Source organism: Thermobia domestica, chromosome 4 (assembly GCF_964235325.1).
Source record: "Thermobia domestica chromosome 4, izTheDome1.hap1.1, whole genome shotgun sequence".
Lineage (NCBI taxonomy): Eukaryota > Metazoa > Arthropoda > Insecta > Zygentoma > Lepismatidae > Thermobia > Thermobia domestica.
Window position 1 is genome coordinate 209,373,196 of NC_137457.1, and position 17,633 is coordinate 209,390,828.

At 32.8% G+C, this 17,633-nt stretch overlaps 1 long non-coding RNA gene across 1 annotated transcript in view; it reads left to right on the forward strand.

Moving 5' to 3' along the window:
• LOC145683434 (uncharacterized) overlaps positions 1-17,322 on the forward strand; it is a 75,326-nt gene extending 58,004 nt beyond the window's left edge. Inside the window, exon 3 of the long non-coding RNA XR_014131095.1 lies at positions 17,047-17,322. This is a non-coding gene — a long non-coding RNA (uncharacterized LOC145683434). The remainder of the gene's footprint in view (positions 1-17,046) is intronic.
• The last annotated feature ends 311 nt before the right edge of the window (positions 17,323-17,633 follow it).

A 17,633-nucleotide genomic window follows, 5' to 3' on the forward strand; every position in this document is an offset into this window, starting at 1 on the left:
TATGGCCACCTTAAATTTACGAAAGTATGAGCGCATGAGGGCGTGAGTATACGCTATATTTCTGCAAATGGTCAAGTGTATACTCAGCAAAAGTTCTAATGTACCCTCCATTGCCCCCTTTTGTAAGGGTAATGGCTAACCTTCTTGCTTTCTATGCGCATATGGACAGAGCTTCCCTTCCCGGTAGAGGTGGTAACCCTGTAGATCTAAGTAAAGGCTTAGATCCGGTTTTAGAGAGTAGACAATTGTCTCATTAGTAATGTAAGCTTAAATTTTTGGTAAGTATATTCTATCTTGTCTAAAATATAGAGTATATTCACACCGAATACTTTCTTCCTTTCGTAGTCTAAATTTGATGTGAGAATACGATAAACTGAAAATATTAAGTGGGTATACACCCTATTATATCCTTCCGTCTCATGTACCTTTGGCAATGAAAAAAAAAATTAAAAAAAGAGTTCCAACCAATCCGTCATTGTAATGATACGCATCGAAATCAAGTGCTCTTGTTCTAGCCATTTTACTACAGTACAGTGGCAGCTTCAGAGTTCTATAGGAGTAGAGATGCAAAAAAGCCGGCTTTTTTGAATCGATGTTTTTTTTCACATAAAAAGCCGGCTTTTTTGAAAAAAAACGAGAATTTTGGAAATTTTGGCTTTTTTCATTTTCATGATTTTTCTATCTAAATAGCTTTCTTATAGTATATTCTATACTTATATAAGAATTCCATGACCTAAATGCCATATTTCGCTCTAAAATTCACCATCAAGATGGATGGAGCACATGTTTTACGAATTAAAGCTAACATGAAGAATGTAGTATTTGAGGGCAATTTTAGAGGCTATTTAACTTTATTTTAACTTTTGAGTTATCGATATTTTTTCTTCTCGATATCATTTCAGTTTGTCGTCTGTTTCATTTCTAAGAGCTTAGTACTCTAGCTTCTAACGCAGAAGTTAAACTTACGTTTTTTCTATATATCCGTCAAAGCGTACGTTTTTCAATATATCCGTCTAACCGTACTTCCACATTTCTGTTATACTGTAGCTGTGCAACGATTTAGCAATAATTTTCCGGATACAACCTTGAATACTAATTTATACAAATAATCAGTAGCGGATTTAGAAACGTACTTTGGGACGGGTTTCTCTGATTGTTTCATTTTCTAAAATCTCCTAATTTTATTTGGGAGGAGCTTGAAGTTTATGAGTACAGGCATAACTAATACTGTATTTCGTTTCGTTTATATATATAGCGATAATCTTCCGGATACAACCTTGAAGATCATTTTATACTGAGAATCAGTGGCGGATTTAGAAAAGTATTTTGGGAGGGTTTTTTTCTTACTAATGTTTAGTTTTTCTAAACATTCGTAATTTTTATTTGACGTCAGCTTAAAGTTTATGAGTAAAGGCATAACTAATAGATATTTCGTTTGTTTTAGACATTCCGTAATTTAGGGGAACAGGCTTCAGTCCGAAAGACCGCCCCCCCTAACCCTCGCAAAACCGTCACTGCTGGTAATTAGTAATAATAACGATTTAAAAACAATAAGAAATGAAGTCAGCCAACTCACAGTACACGCAATATTTCTACTTCATAGATGGAATGAAGAAAAGTTTTGTCAGAATGGTCGAATGCTGAGTTGAATTCCGGACTTCTCGATAGAAGCGCAAAAGCTTCAGTCAATCATGTTTGTTGTGCAGTTGTATTTATCTTAACTTAAATATATTTCGTAGTCCTTTTTTTGTGTGTGTGTTGGTGGGGTGGGGAGAGTTCCATAATGATATGAAGGGTGTGAGCCAAGAACATGGTAACTAACAAATTTTCAATTGCTGAGTTACGCAGCATCAGATAGGCAGCAACGCATACCGCTACGTTTAATCCCTCATGTATAGACTTATGTGAAAAATCAGCTTTCTGACTTTCAAAATGGATTGTGCAGCAGAAAATTTCTAATTTCTTAAAATAGTAAAATTATGGGTTACCATGTTCTTATCTCACACCCTTCATGTTCAATCCCTCTTGTTAAAAATACAGAAAACTTGAGGACTGAATAAACCGTGATGGTGCTTATATAAAACTGTAGAATTTCAAGAATATACAAAACCAAAAGCTCTAGGTGTGCAGCCTTTAAGTGTATCATATAAATCTAAGTATTTTTCTTATGTTTTATTTTAATTTTATTTTGTTCCAAAAAGAGGGTATGGAATATTTTGAAGTAAAAATACTACATAGAATTTTGCTACTTATTTGAGTATTTTTTAAAAGAAGTATTTACTTTTAGGGTTGGCTGGTTTACACCAGCTGTTTTTCTTCTTTTTTTAAATAAACAACTGGTTTAAACCGAAAAAAAAATAAAAGGTACGAAAAATGCGAATCGTGTGAACTTCATGGTGGCGTTTCCATACATCAAACCATCTGCATTAATTTTATTTCCTTTTCACCTTTTAATCAAGGTGTCCCATGTTCAATTCTCGGTAGAACCACAACCCTTCTTTCATGCGTAAACAAAGTAGCGGTTCGGATGTCACTTTAAGCGAAAGTCTTCTCCTCGATAACCTCGGTATTACGTAAGGATGTTAAGCCTGAGCATACGAAACGAAACTAAATTGTATATTTCTGCATGCCTGAATGCCTGTTGTTTTATAAAGAAGCCAAGGTTGCTTAAATATACTGATATAAATTGACAAAATTTATCGATTGCCTACGTAGCTTCCAAAATTAGCTTGGATTGTACTTTCAATGATATGTACGCACTAAATTTGTAATTTAATACCTCAGTTTTAGCGTACTGATTATGATACGTTGACCTTTAAATTTTACATGCAGAGCAATAACAGGATTTTTTCCGTTATTGTGTTACATTTAGAGTAATGACGGGATTTTCCCGATGGCTAGGGCGGGAGTTTCTCAATTTAAGAAATTTACTGACCGGACTTCTTTAAGCTTATGTGACCTCTTCCAGCATAACCCCGTTGTTGCATAATAACAACAAGGCGAAACAAACTTATTTCTGTCAATATGTAATATAAATACATAAAGCAAAATATCTAAACCCCAAAAAACCTGGTTTAAACCAAAAAAGCCTAGTTTAAACTCCCCCCAAAAAACGGGTTTTTTGCATTTTCAAAAACAACCATGGCTCTTGCCAACCCTGCTTACTTTTGTATGTAGGAGGTTTAAAAAAATCTTATGATATACATTGGTTAATCCTTTGGAATTCATAATGTAAATATGTTGAGAAGTAAAACTGTTTGAAATATCTTTTCGAAATTCATGGTTTATTTTCGAGGTTTTATATTATTATCGGCATGAACCACTAATTAAATGACTTTTTGTGTTGTAGAGAAGCGAAACAAAATCTGGTTTATCAATTTAAAGCAGAATTTTCAAAAAAGCCCAAAATTTCCCAAGCAAAAAAGCGAAGCAGAAAAAACCGAGTTTTTTCCAAAAAAGCCGTTTTTTTTCCGAGCCCTTGCATCTCTATATAGGAGGGAAGTCACCTTGATAGTAGCAGCGAAACCGGCTCCCTCTCATCTCCGCTTTAAGGCTTCTATTATTATTATTATTATTATTATTATTATTATTATTATTATTATTATTATTATTATTATTATTATTATTATTATGATTATCTTACTTTCAATCCAATTTTTAAAATTTGATGTGAGGCACACATACGAAAATTAAAGCAATAACGAATTCCATTGCAAACTCATATATCCGGTATATGTCTTACAGCACAAAGAATTGAAGTTATTTAAGAAGTGGAAAGCAATCGGCATTGCCAACACTGCTCAGAATTTTTCGCAATTTTAGTGACATACCCGTTAGCATACATACTTTTTGCTAGAATAATTTCACGGAGATGCAAAAACTAAATAATAGTGAAAAGTTAATTAGCTTCATTTTTCGTATATTGACGCAATATTTATCGTCGTGTAAAATAGAGACACAATAATACATTGGTGTTCAAAACTTAAGGACGAAATAAATAATTTAACATAAAATATTGCTTCCTCACTGATAATGAACGAAAGCTGTACAGCACATTTAGTGATGAGCAAATGCAAGACCAAGACCAAGACTGGGGTAGTCTTGGTCTTGGTCTTGGTCTTGCACTGGAATCTTGGTCTTGGTCTTGGTCTTGGTCTTGCACACCCAGTCTTGGTTTTGGTCTTGTTCTTGCATGCAAGAGTCTTGCAATTCTTGCATTTAAGAAATCTCAAGCTTTTCATAGGTAAATTTTACTAAGGATATAGGGGATAATAAACTCTACAATGCGCCAATAGTAACGTAAATATAGTACGGAGATATGTTTTTAAATGTAATATGCGTAGCTTAACTTTCTGTAGGCTAAGTATCATTATAGTGTACAACATAGATCCTTCCTTTTTTAATGGGTGCACACGTTTCACTACTTGGAATATATGGCTAAATCACGTTTCTTAATCTGTTTATATTTTTTTAACAGATCCAACACTCCACTGGTTTCCAAACTGGGGAGGCTACCCCTGAGACGCATGAAAGAAAATCAAGACGGCACAGATTATTGAAATACCATGAATTGCAAAATTACTTTTACACTCTAAAGGCGTCAGATTTTTCTTTTCAACCACGATTAGCTAATCCTTGTATTAATCAAACTTCCAATTAAATATTGAGATTTTGTTTTACTGATTCCAATATGTACTTTATGGGGCAGAAACATTGACATTACGCAAGGTGATGAAAAAATTGCAGGCTTTAGATATATGGGCATGAAGAAAAAAGGAGAGAATTAGCTGTGTTGAACGGACAACGAATGAGAAGGTGTTAAAAAAAATTAGCAGTAGAGAAAAAAGAAGAATTTTAGATATTATTAAGAGGAGGAAGAGGAACTGGTTAGGATATTGGCTGAGGAGTAACTGTATTATGAGGGATGTGCTGGAGGGTATTGTGGAAGGAAAGAGAGAGAGAGGGAGAGAAGGAGATTAGTTGAAGAAAGGTATTAAAACATAAAATTGCTACGTCAAGACGAAGAGACTAGCTGAGGACCATCGAACGTCGAAGCTTCTCAGTTGCAGCAAGTAACCTGCCAATAATAGCAGAAGAGCTATTATAAAGATGATGATATATTTAGCAATATTGACTAAAAAAGAGATAGAGAAAATTAAAATAATAATTATTATAATCAAACCTCTTAATATTTTAGAATAATTTGAGTAAAAACTGAAAACGATTTAACTGTTTATGTCTTTTGTGTAAATTCAATCTATAAAATACTTTTGACCTGCATTGGAAATACAAAATTACGGCATCAAGCTCCAAGTTATTTGAAGTCTCACTTGTGAATATGGATTACTAGTATCAATTACCCACTTCGTTGGGTTAAACTGAAAATAATAATAATAATAATAATAATAATAATAATAATAATAATAATAATAATAATATATTTCGTTAGTCAGTCAATTTTTACTATTAATAGAGCGCTCTCTGATATCGGTCATTTTCAATAAACTTATATATCTCCTTCACCCCCATGTTGTGTGGTACAGCATCGGAAGTGCCATTGTTCATCTCAATGACCTCAAAAACCACGAGTTCAACATTGATAATGGTAACTTTTGATAATTTTATATATCTTGTTCTTCTCCCAAGTTGCGGTGCTGAATTTGCATTTAAACGGGATCGGAAGTATCAATGTTCACCTTTAAAACTATGGATCCGACACTAATATTTGGTCATTTTTGATCATTATTATGTATCTCCCTCTCCTCAAGTTACGAGGCTGAATTTCGTCGTAAACGGTATCGGGAGTGTCAGTATTCAACTCAACGAATTGGAAAACTATGAATTCGACAATAATATTTGTCACTTTCGATCGTTTTTATATATATATATCTTCTTTTACTTCCGCCAAGCTACGGGGCTGAACTTGGATTTAAATAGCATCGGAAGTATCCATTTTTATCTCAGCGACCCCCAAAAACTATAGACTCAATTTTAATATCGGTCATTTTCGATCATTTTTAAATATCTTTCATTCCCCCTCCCCTAAACTGCATCGTCAAAGTGGTATGACAGAAACCACCTCAGGTCCGATCTTCATCTATGTTGAAAATGAGATCGAGTTCGGTCGGGTGGCTCAAGAGTTATTATTTATTTTTGTACATTTTCCATCCCCACCTTCTACCCTAAGTTCTACCGTCAAAGTGATTTGATAAAAAACACCCCAAGCCAGAACCTCATCTATGTTGAAAATTTGATTGAGATCGATTGGCTGGTTCAAGAGTAATGAAGTCACAAAGACAGCACTTATATTTTTAATTATATATATTCCTCCTCCCCTTCCCCTACGTTGCACCGTCAAAATAAAATGACAAAAATCACTCCAGGCCTGAACTTCATCTATGTTGAAGATTTGATCAAGATCAGTGGGGTATTTCAATAGTTATTAAGTTTTATTTATTATATATATATATATATATATATATATATATATATATATATATATATATATATATATATATATATATCCCCTATCTTCTTCCTGCCCTAGGTTCTACCATCAAAGTGAAACAAACTCTAAAAAAAAACTTTCCAGGACCGAACCTCATACATGTTAAAAATTTGACTGAGATCGGTTCAAGAGTTATTAAGTCACAAACTTAGTAATTTTTATTTTTATTGATTTTTATGCATCTCCCCCTCCTCCCCTACATTGCTCCGTCAAAATGAACTGACAGATAACATTCCAGGCTTGAACCTCATCTATGGTAAAAATTGGATCGAGATTGGTCGTTTGGTTCAAGAGTTAAGTTTTATTTATTACTTTATAACTCCCCTTTTTCTCTCCCATAACTTTTACCATCAAAGTGAAGTAATGAAAACACTCCCAGGTCCAAACTGCATCCATGTTGAAAATTTGATCGAGATCGGTCCGCTGGTTCAAGAGATTAGGAGTCACAAAAATAGTCACTTTTAATTTTATAATATAAATTTATGGTAGTATAATGTTATATCGTTCAATCCTCGATGGGCCGTATACCTAAGGAGGCTAAAAGTTATATTAATAAACAATTATTCAATGTATAAGCATCCGCCCATGAAATCAAACTTGCGGTTACATGCACTAAGTTTTTGTCAATGTCATGAAAATGTTATTTCGATATTAGTTTTAAGAGCTCACATTGAAAATTTCCAACGGATGCTTGAGTCTCGGAGCTAAGGCCATACCCATGTAGACCACACCTGTGGTGTACGGTATTACCGATGTTCAATACTACATTTCTCTTTAGTTTTGGAAGAAGAACACCACTAATATCCTTTGAAATGAAATGAAGTATCTAGTTTAACGTCCCACGATTGTGCACCAAGGCTAAGGGAGACAGTGATGATGAGAAATGACTGAAATTGTGGAATAAAGAAAGTAAGAGGAAACGAAAAAATACCGAGAAAACCCACGCACACGGCGTTTGTCCACCATAAAGCTCACATGGTGTGAGATGACGCCTATGTAGCTTGAAAACGAGTAATATCTACAGAAAATGCTAACAACCAATTTAGAAAACGACATACTGTTGCTATAAGCTACAGGGGCAGATCGACTCACACGGATTGCATAAACTACTGGGAACACATTCACTCCAGCAGCATTTTTACTGAAGCCAAGAAATCCATCTCCTTCTTTTTTACATTATATAAAAAAATCAAGTAGTGCCGGTACTTGTGCAAGACTCTTGCGCAAGAGTCTTGGTCTTGGTCTTGCAGGTATGGTCTTCGTCTTGCACCCCTTGGTCTTGGTCTCGCATGCAAGACTCTTGCAAGAACTGCAAGACCAAGACTCTTGCGCTCATCACAAAGCACATTGCCAGAATAGTCTGGGTACAAATGGTGTCCCGTGGGATATATTATGAAACAAAAGTAGTTTATCACAAACATCGGACCAATTATCAGTGATTACTTTCGGTGAATTATCAGTGTATTTCAGGTATTGGTATACACTATGTTATAGGGAATACTTTCCCCTCTTTTTTTGATAACAGTGTTTTCCGGATGTTGATAACGATAAATATGAACATGATAAAACGGAAGGGGGGAGTTGTATGTTGTAGATAAGTATACAATGATAAATGTTATTAGGATGTAGTTGAAGGGGAGTCAATTGCATAAATATTATAATAATAAATTATATACAAAGAATGTTAGATTACGAAAGATAGGACGCCCGGTGCCGGAAACGCGTCGCGTCGCGGAAAAGACTGCTAAGGCGGATGCTTACGCGAATGTTGACCTTGTTTGATTGCACGCACACATGATTACAATTCTAGGAACTTTTTTCTTGTTGATAAGCAGTGATTGATTGTGAACCTTGAGTGGAAAAATAATCTTGAATGTGATGGGAGACTTCTATGAACTTGATATTGTTTGGACGCCATTTTGTTTTAACGTAAACGTATAAATACTTGGTGTTAGGACTATGTTGAATGTATTTCCCTATGGCAGCAATACGAAAGCTATGACAACAATGAAGAAACTTTCCTTTCTCCACCATTGCCACGTAAGAAATCTAAGACTGAATCCCTGAAATCACCTACGAAGTCTAGCAGTTTCGACTCTGTAGAAATTGAATATTTATCATCTTCTGATGATAAGAGCACAGAATCAGTGAAAAAGAAACAAAAGTGTTTAGAAGTTGTATACCTGTCGTCATCATCATCTTCCGATGAAGAAGAGATTAGTTATGCATCATCAGATGAAACAGATAGTGAAGAATCATTTTCACGGGCACCACCCTCATCTCCATCGTTATCATCCACAACATCAAGGTTTTGGAGTTTGAATTGCTGTTGTACTAATTATAAAGTAGATGTGAAGTGAATTGTGAAATCGATTAAAGAGTGGGAGACAGATAAAATTTTAATTTGCGAGGCATGTGCTGAAAAGGATGAGAACCAAATGGGACATGAGTGCCTTTTTGTCCACAAAGAACTAGAAGAAAGAGTAGTGAGGATTTTAATGGATGTTGAAATTGATGAAATTTTTATACGTATGGCAAATTGCACTTGGCATTTGCACATAAGAAATTTTTATGAGACCTATTTTGACATACTTCAAGAAAGAGCTGAAAAATTTATGAGTGAACTGATTGACATTTATGAAACTAAATACAAAAAGAAAGCATATGCGAAGGGATTGTGTAAATATTACGTGTTAAAACTGCATTTACCCATTAGTGAGTTGATAATTTTTGAAATACATGAAAAAAGTATATGTGAAGTGACTGTAAATAGTTACAAAATGTTTTTATATTAGTGTTCTTGGTGATAGTGAATATATTTTTGATGTAATAAACAATTTATTAGTGCAGTTTGTGTTTTACTCTTTAATGCAATCGTAGTGAATCCTGAAAACGTTGATGATTATGTAGTGCAATATTTATCTAATGAAATAATTCGTATTGAGTTGTTTGAAGAAAGACAGTGAAATCTCGAGTATAAACTTTATAAGAAAAACGCGTGAACACTGAATTTGTTGGACAAATTATTCCATTTTTGAATACATTATCCACAAACAAGTTTTTCATATTTCAAATCATGAATTTATTATTCGTGAATTTTGTTTAACTGCATGCGATGATACAGTAAATTTGCATTGCTTAATAAAATCACCAGTAGAATAAAATTTACTAGCGTTAGTCTGTCAAAAACAAATTGATTGTTTAACATTAAACTTACACGGACTAAGTTGGAATAATTTTTAATACTTTCATTTAACTATGTTAATTTCGTGTAATATTATACCGTATCACACATACGTAACCTTGTATATGAACTTTGTAAACAAGATGCAACCTTTTACTGTAAAGGTCCAGAAAAATCAATTTGGATTAAAAAGATTTTTGCATTAGATAATATTATTGATTTAGAAAGTAAACAATGTTTATCATTAAACACATTGCATGCAAACGTGTTTAATCATTTGTGTTCGTTTTATGAACAAAATAGAAAACTTGTGAAAATATCAGGGTGTGCATTTTGTAATGCACAAGAATTATTTTTGGTGGAAACATGTAAGATTTGTACCATAAATTTTTGCATTCGCAACCTTGTAATACTTTGCAGTTTTACGATTGAAAAAAATTTGTTATTAAATGATTTTGTATATAAATAAATAAACTTTTTTATTTTAGATAATTATGTTGTTTTTTAAAAAAATGTTTCTCATCATTTATATAAATATTAAAAATGTTTAGAAAAATTTTTATTAATAGATAAAATGATGGAAAGTAATAGAGTTTTGTAATTATTTTGTTTCGCATTTACATATATTACCTGTTGTCTAGTATTGTTTCATATGTATGCATTATTTTAATTTTATTATCTCTTTTCACATTTTAAGAAATTATTTAAACAGGAACAAAAAGACTTACGTGCGAAATATTTTGAAGAGAAAAAATGAAGATTGTATAAGTAGCACACTATTTGAACTTGAAATATATGTTTTTAAAATTTGCCGAGACAGTGAGACTGGCTTAGAAAGCAAAATACACGTTTGTTTACTAGAGGCAACAGTTGCAACGAAAAGAAACAGTTTTTATACTGCGTGTTATTTGTTGAGAATATTTTGCTGTTTGAAGGCGTGCATTAGTAAAAGTATGAATTGTGCGTGTGAGAAGTCAAGTATTGACATTAATTGTATTAAATTAGCTTTAATTAAGTGCATAACAAACAAAGTTTTAATATGCGGCGGGTACTTTGATGACAGTAACCACATGTGTATTTTAAAAAGTAAACATATGTTGGACTTGGAAGCTTTTAGTATTTTGTCAAAAGATGAAAGTGGAAGGAAATCATGAAAATATATAAGGAATTATAAAATATTCATAGTAAGAAGGATTATATTCTTTTGCAGTATAATTTTCATATAGTTTATGAAAGCATTATATCTTATATGTTAATGTACGATTGTGATTTTCCAAGACAATTAATTTTACATAAAGATTTTTTACACGGGGCTTATAGGATTACAAGTATATAGTTTTATTTCGTTTGTAGAACAGAAATTGTATTGCACATGAGTATTCGTTGAAACTTAGTACGCATGCGCAGTTTGTAAATTTGTAGGTAATTATTTAAGTAGAACAGTATTTGTGAAAATGTGTAGTAGGCGAGTATTTGTTTGTGAGTATATTTCGCCGAGAGAAAAGGAAAAGAAACGTGTTTTACTACAATCATCTCATTCAGATAAATGGAAAATATTATATTCTAATGATGAAGAAATTCAGCCGTTTAAAAGATATTATAGATATGACGATGAAATCTCTTTTGAAAGTGTATCCTAATTCACATATTGAAATTCCTGAATTAGAGAAAATGAACTGCAGGTGCAATCGTTTTAAAGTAAGTGAACTGTGCATAAAAGAACTTTTTGAGAATTATAAATTGAAACAGCCACAACTTTGTAACTCTTGTTCATTAAGGATTCCAGATGGAGAAGTTCATTTATGCCAATTAGCATATGACAATACATTGAAACGTACTGTTTGGGAACTTCTAATTAAGAAGAAAACACTGCCATTGTGTTTGAGCTTTATTTAAACAAGCATTTACTGAATAAAAGATATAAAAGCAACAGGACTCTTTTAAATGGATTTAAGTTATCATACGAAGGTATATTGTTCTCGGTTGAAGTGTTTCTTAAAAAGTTAAAAATATATACGCAAAATAACCAGTGTGTGTATGATTGTATTTCATTTTCTGTAAATGAACTGTGTGTGTTGGATTGTACTTCAAGATGGAAGCCAGAACATAAAGGTTTTATATTATGAGTGTTTTGAAAATAGTAGTGTTTTAGATGAACATGAATGCATTATTTTAGACTATGAAATGTAGTGTTATAATACATAGGGAATTATAGTACACACTGAAACATTTGATGAACTGTATGACATTTTTTCAACACATCATGATACTGAAATAGACTATTGGACATTTAATTATGCTTTATATAATAGTTTATTAAAACTTGAGAATATTCAGTTGATTACAGAACTTTTCTTAGAAAAAGATCTCATTTATAATTTTTAGTTTGTTTCTTTGTGTTACTGAAACCTATACAATTGAATGAATGAAAAACTCAAGTAAAAGTGATAAATTGGAAACACATTTACATGGTATAATGCTTATTGGAGTATCAGAAATACAAAAAAAATATTGTGATAAAATCGTTTACATCTGCGCACATTCAAAACTGCAAAACCAAAATAGAATATAACATTGTATATTTCTTCATCATATATACTTTATTATAATTTTATTCATGATATACGTATTCATTTTTAACTTACGTATATTATCTGAAAAAATTCTTTTGTAAATAAGACATTATTCGGTTAAAAGTTATTATGGTTATTATTTCCTAAAATGTATTTTACCTTTAAAATGTAATCTTGTACCCAGATGCTTTGAAAATATTTTAAAGTAATTAATAACGGTAATATTACGAAGAGTGTTAGCTATATTACATTGTAATAACCACATATTAATTTTGTGAATTTTGCAGAACATTACAGAACTTAAACAATATGTTGCGACACATTTAAAGAATCATCAGATTGTTACATGTTTAACAGAGAAACCTTTCAATATAGTAAGTAAATGCATATGAATATTAGTTCGTTCGTTTCTTGTCTTTTATATTCTCCTTTCCTATCGCTTCGATAGGAAGCTCTGCGAGCAACATAGTTGCGAGTATATTTAAATTCGATAGGAATCTCTGAAAAATCTTTGATTGTGAACCTACAAATAATTCGTTTCTTCCACAAACTTAGAGAAGCTACGATGTGAACTTATTTGTTCTCTTTCGTATTATTTACAATAATACTCCATGTTAAATGGAAGAGCAAATTTTATTTGCGAAAGAAGAAAAATGTTACACAAACTTATCTTTTTATTTACTGGTTTGCTTTCATAGGAAGCTCTGAACAATGTATTGTTGTGATTATTTTATTAGTTCGTTTAGTACGTAAACTTGGATTATTTTTCTTAACATAACACTCTGTGAGTGTGATCATATTAAAATTCCATAGGAAGATCTTAACAATCTTTGATTGTTATTATATTAGTTGTTTCGATTTCTGTTGGAATCTCATCTTATTTTATAAAAGAACAGTAGTAGTGTGATTATATTAAAATTCCATAGGAAGATCATATTTAGTGGATGGTGTCTTTTATTTTCTCGTATTATTTTATGGATCGCTTCCATAGGAAGCTCATTAGAACACATACAGTGTGAACCCGTATTAAGAATTCGTTGTTAAAATCTGAAAATACTAAAGTTGTGATCCTACTAAAGAGGTGACTGTACAAATCACTCTATTACTAATAACTTGAAAGATTTTTACCTACTCATGAACTTTTAAGAATTGTGTTACACAAGCTTTTTGCTTAGTTAAACAAACTTTGACATTTGTTTACGATACGTATAACATTATTTTTCTTGCAGTAAATGGATACAGAAAGTAAGCAACACACTTGAGTAAACTTTAAAAAGAATTTCTTATCAGCTACTAGTAATAAATGAATTGCAAGATAAAAATATTTTTTAAGGCGATAAGAAAAAGACTTTACTGATGGTAAGGAAAACAATTTTAGTACCCTCACAGAGGTTTCGAGTAACTTATTATGAGGGAAATAATTTAATGAAAACGAGATGTTAAATAACGAGTTTCCAAAGGAATTTAACATATGGTGGAAGTAATCAAAAAATTCCGGAAGGAAATTACATTTATGTCAATGTGGAAGAAAAAACTTTACTACCGGTAGGGGAGAAAAGAAAAGAAAGGAATTTCGGAGATTAAGAACTTTTGTGTTGGCGTTAAAGAAAATAAAAAACTTTGAAAAGAATTCTTGCTCAAAGAATAGTCTTAAGAATACTGTGGGGAAGTACAAAGAAAAACCGCCTTCAATAAAATTATAAGGGAAGGAAGTAAAAAGAAATAAATTCTAAGGTAAAAGGATGTTCTTAAAAATAGGAGAAGAAATAATGAAACATTGGAGAAAACAAGATTGCTGTTGCTGTGAAAGAAAAAACTTTGCTGACAGAATGGAGAAAAGAAATTATGTATTATTTCGCAGCCCTGCTGCCCTACAATATGTAAACGACCTTTTATAGGAGAGTTTTCGTAAATGAAAAAGAAAGAATTCTAAGGGAAAAGGATAGTTTTAAGAATCAGGAGATGAATTCAAAGTTATATCACTTCAGTGGGAAAGGAAAACAAAGTTAAACTGTTTGAGTGGGAGAGGAATTCAAAGTTAGTCCGCTTAAGTGGGAAAAGAATTGAAAGTTATGCCGCCTGCAGTTGCAGAGGAAAGCACGGTTATGCCGCCTGCATTCGGAGGGGAAATCAAAGTGACGCCGTTTCACTGTAAAAGGAATTTAAAGTTATGCCATCTGTAGTAAAATGATAAGGGAAGAAAAAAGAAAGTGAACACATTCATTTCGACATCAGGAATAAGAATATTACAATAGTATGCTTGAAAGGATCATAGGGACTATAGAAAATTACAAAAACAAAATGTTCTAATCTTAACCAAATGATAAAATTTTAATATTAGCTGGGAAGTTAACATTTTAGTTTATTGGATAACGTCAGTGATACTTGCCGTTAACATTTTATTCCGAGTTCCCCTAATACATTTAAAGGGATTATTAACTGTGAATCTTAAGGTAAATAAATCATTGGCAATACAGATACTACATGTGTAAGATGGGATATTTTCACATTTACTAACTTTTATCCAGTATACTGTTCACCGCACATATTTCTTATACAACCCTTACAAACCGACTAAAATATATTGACAAACCTTATACTAACTACCAGCCATCATGTAAGCTAAGCACTGTACGCCAATACACATAATTTGAAAGTCAGCCATGTTTTTTTTTAATATTGGAGTCCATTGCCTACTACGTATCCTAACATCCGTTTTGTACTTGCTGTACATCTCTTTTACCCGTCTATACGCACTAATGGATGCTCTCTGTAACATAACCTCGCATGCCGGTAATGCTATGTCATTCTAAAACAGTAATGTATGCTATATGTTTTCATACGCATACTGTGAGCAAGATAACGCCATTGATAATGAATTATTTACGCAGAAAAGAAGAGAATAGCTACAATACTGAGAGTCGTCTTTATTAGAGTTTTCAATCAGCGCCATCTGTTTCCCAATCCATGCGTCAGCATTAGTGTGGCGCGGCACGTATATGTGCCATGTCAAATTCCCACACACAGTTAAAACCGGATTCCGGACGGTCAACGCAACCCGGCCTGCTCCGCGCCTATTGTTATTTCTCGCTGTTCACGAGCCGGGACCATAAACGGGTCGCGGAAAAATGGCGCGCAAAACGGTTTCACACTAACATTTCTTTGTTAACGGCCATATTTATTTCTTCGTACACACAAACAAGTATATTCTACACATTTCTACAGTATACTATGTGCAGTGACATTCAAATGTTCCACGATAGTAGCCGACAATAGGTAAGTTAAAACTTTATAACTTACAAACATTAGTATATGTAATGTGCAAAATATAATATAAATGAAAAGGTTTATATTACCGTACATATACCCTATTGTCTTGTAATACCATTCATATGACTTAATTTTAAATTTTCACGATATTCTGTTACAATTCTACTGATATGACCTATTTTTTAATTTTGATCACATTTATTTGAGATGCTACTGATATGCCTTCTTTATGATTTTGATGTCATAATTCTAATGATATATCCTATTTTTAGTTCACACTAATCATATTATTTGTAAATATACAAATCAATAGCAACATTCAAATATGTTTGTTTTTACTATTTATATTGTTATATTATCCTATATTCTTTAAGTATTATGTGAAGTGCCTTCAATTCTGTTTGTTTTATGCTGAAAAGAAAATTGCCACTTTGGAACTTAAAAACATCCTTAACTTAGATTTTAGGGGCTTTGTTATTCTGGCAACACTGAAATTTCTATGGATGACAACACTGAACATTTTCAGGTTCATATTTTCTGTTGTAGAATAACATTATCTATGATTGTAGTAATTTGCATTTCATTATCTCCTTTCACTTACGAAAAACAAGCAAAAGAAAAATTGTAAATTTTGTATTATTTTTAGTAAGGCGGGCTGTTAAACCTCAACCTCTATCGCGAGGTCTCTTCGGTATGTCTTTACCTTTTACCCTAAGAAGTGGTGTAGACAGGGGAGTCACCCGGATCAAGCCCTCCATTAGTATTGTGAGTTTGAAAGTGGATTCTCCTTACATGCAGTATGTTTTATTTCTTAGCATACGGGGCTTGTAGTTTTACTCCGGATGTAATGCAATTATGTATGTGTGTGTATGTAGTTCTTTATTTCTCGGTAACTGCCGGCTAAATTTAAACCAAATTTGATGTACAAGTACCCAATCACCTAAAGAATAAAAATCACTACATGTGATGGCCGAGTTCGACCGGTGACAGCTTCGGCTCGGCTTGCCTTGTATGGTGTATTTTGTTTCTCGGTAACTACTGGCCGAATATCATGAAATTTGGTACGCAAACAGCCCATTGTCTAAAGAATAAAGATCAATATACCCATGGCCTAAAGAATAAAGATCATTATATATTATGTCTGGGCTCGGTCGGCGACAGGTTCGCCTCAACTTGCCTTGTATGTTCTAGTTTATTTCTCGTAACTACTGGCTGAATATCATCGAAATTTGGTGGACAGGTAGCAAATTGCAATCGTGAGATCCACTGTGTGTTGTACACAAAGGCCCTGAAGGTTGTGTTGTTTGAAATGTAAATATATGTAAATAAAATGGAATTTGAATATGCTAATGAAGTTATTTTTTGAAATGTAAATAATCTTAATGATATGCAAATTTACTAACAAAGTCGGTAGAGCAAAAGTTAGTTTGAACTGATGAAAATATTATGCTGAACAAAATGAACTCAAATTACTTTAGAATTTCCAGCAAATATGAGTATCTAATTTTCAGGGTCATAAAATGCAGTTTTACTCCAGGTGTAAGGAGTCAATACTATCTCCCACTCACGCAACAACATAAAGATGTTGGTCAACCATGTCGTACTGGACTCGGACAACTCCAGGACAGCTGAAAAGAATACATAATATTGGCACAATTTCTACATACCTTAATGGACTTCCTGTGGAGAATGATGCACTCTGATTTCATTGGGATGAATAAATTTTAATATGCCGTAAGCACACGTTATATCACACTGTACACTTGGTTTACAGATGGAAAGAAAAAATATACTGTACTTTTGAATTTTGAATTTCGAGATTGTTTCACCGAAAAGTTCTTTATACTGATTTAGGCCTATCTTTACTTATAATCAGAGTTCGTGCACGTTACCTCATACATTCTGGTCCTAGTTCCTTGTGGTTCCTGTGGATTCCATGTCCTCTTCTTCTTGCGTTGGTCTCACTATCTTCCGTTTCTAGTGAGACGTCGGTCCAGCGATGGCCTTGCTCCTCTTCCAATTGGAACAAGACTTTTCTGTCACACTCCTGTTTCGCCTACGCCTTGTCTTTTAGGGAACAATTGACATTTTCCATTAT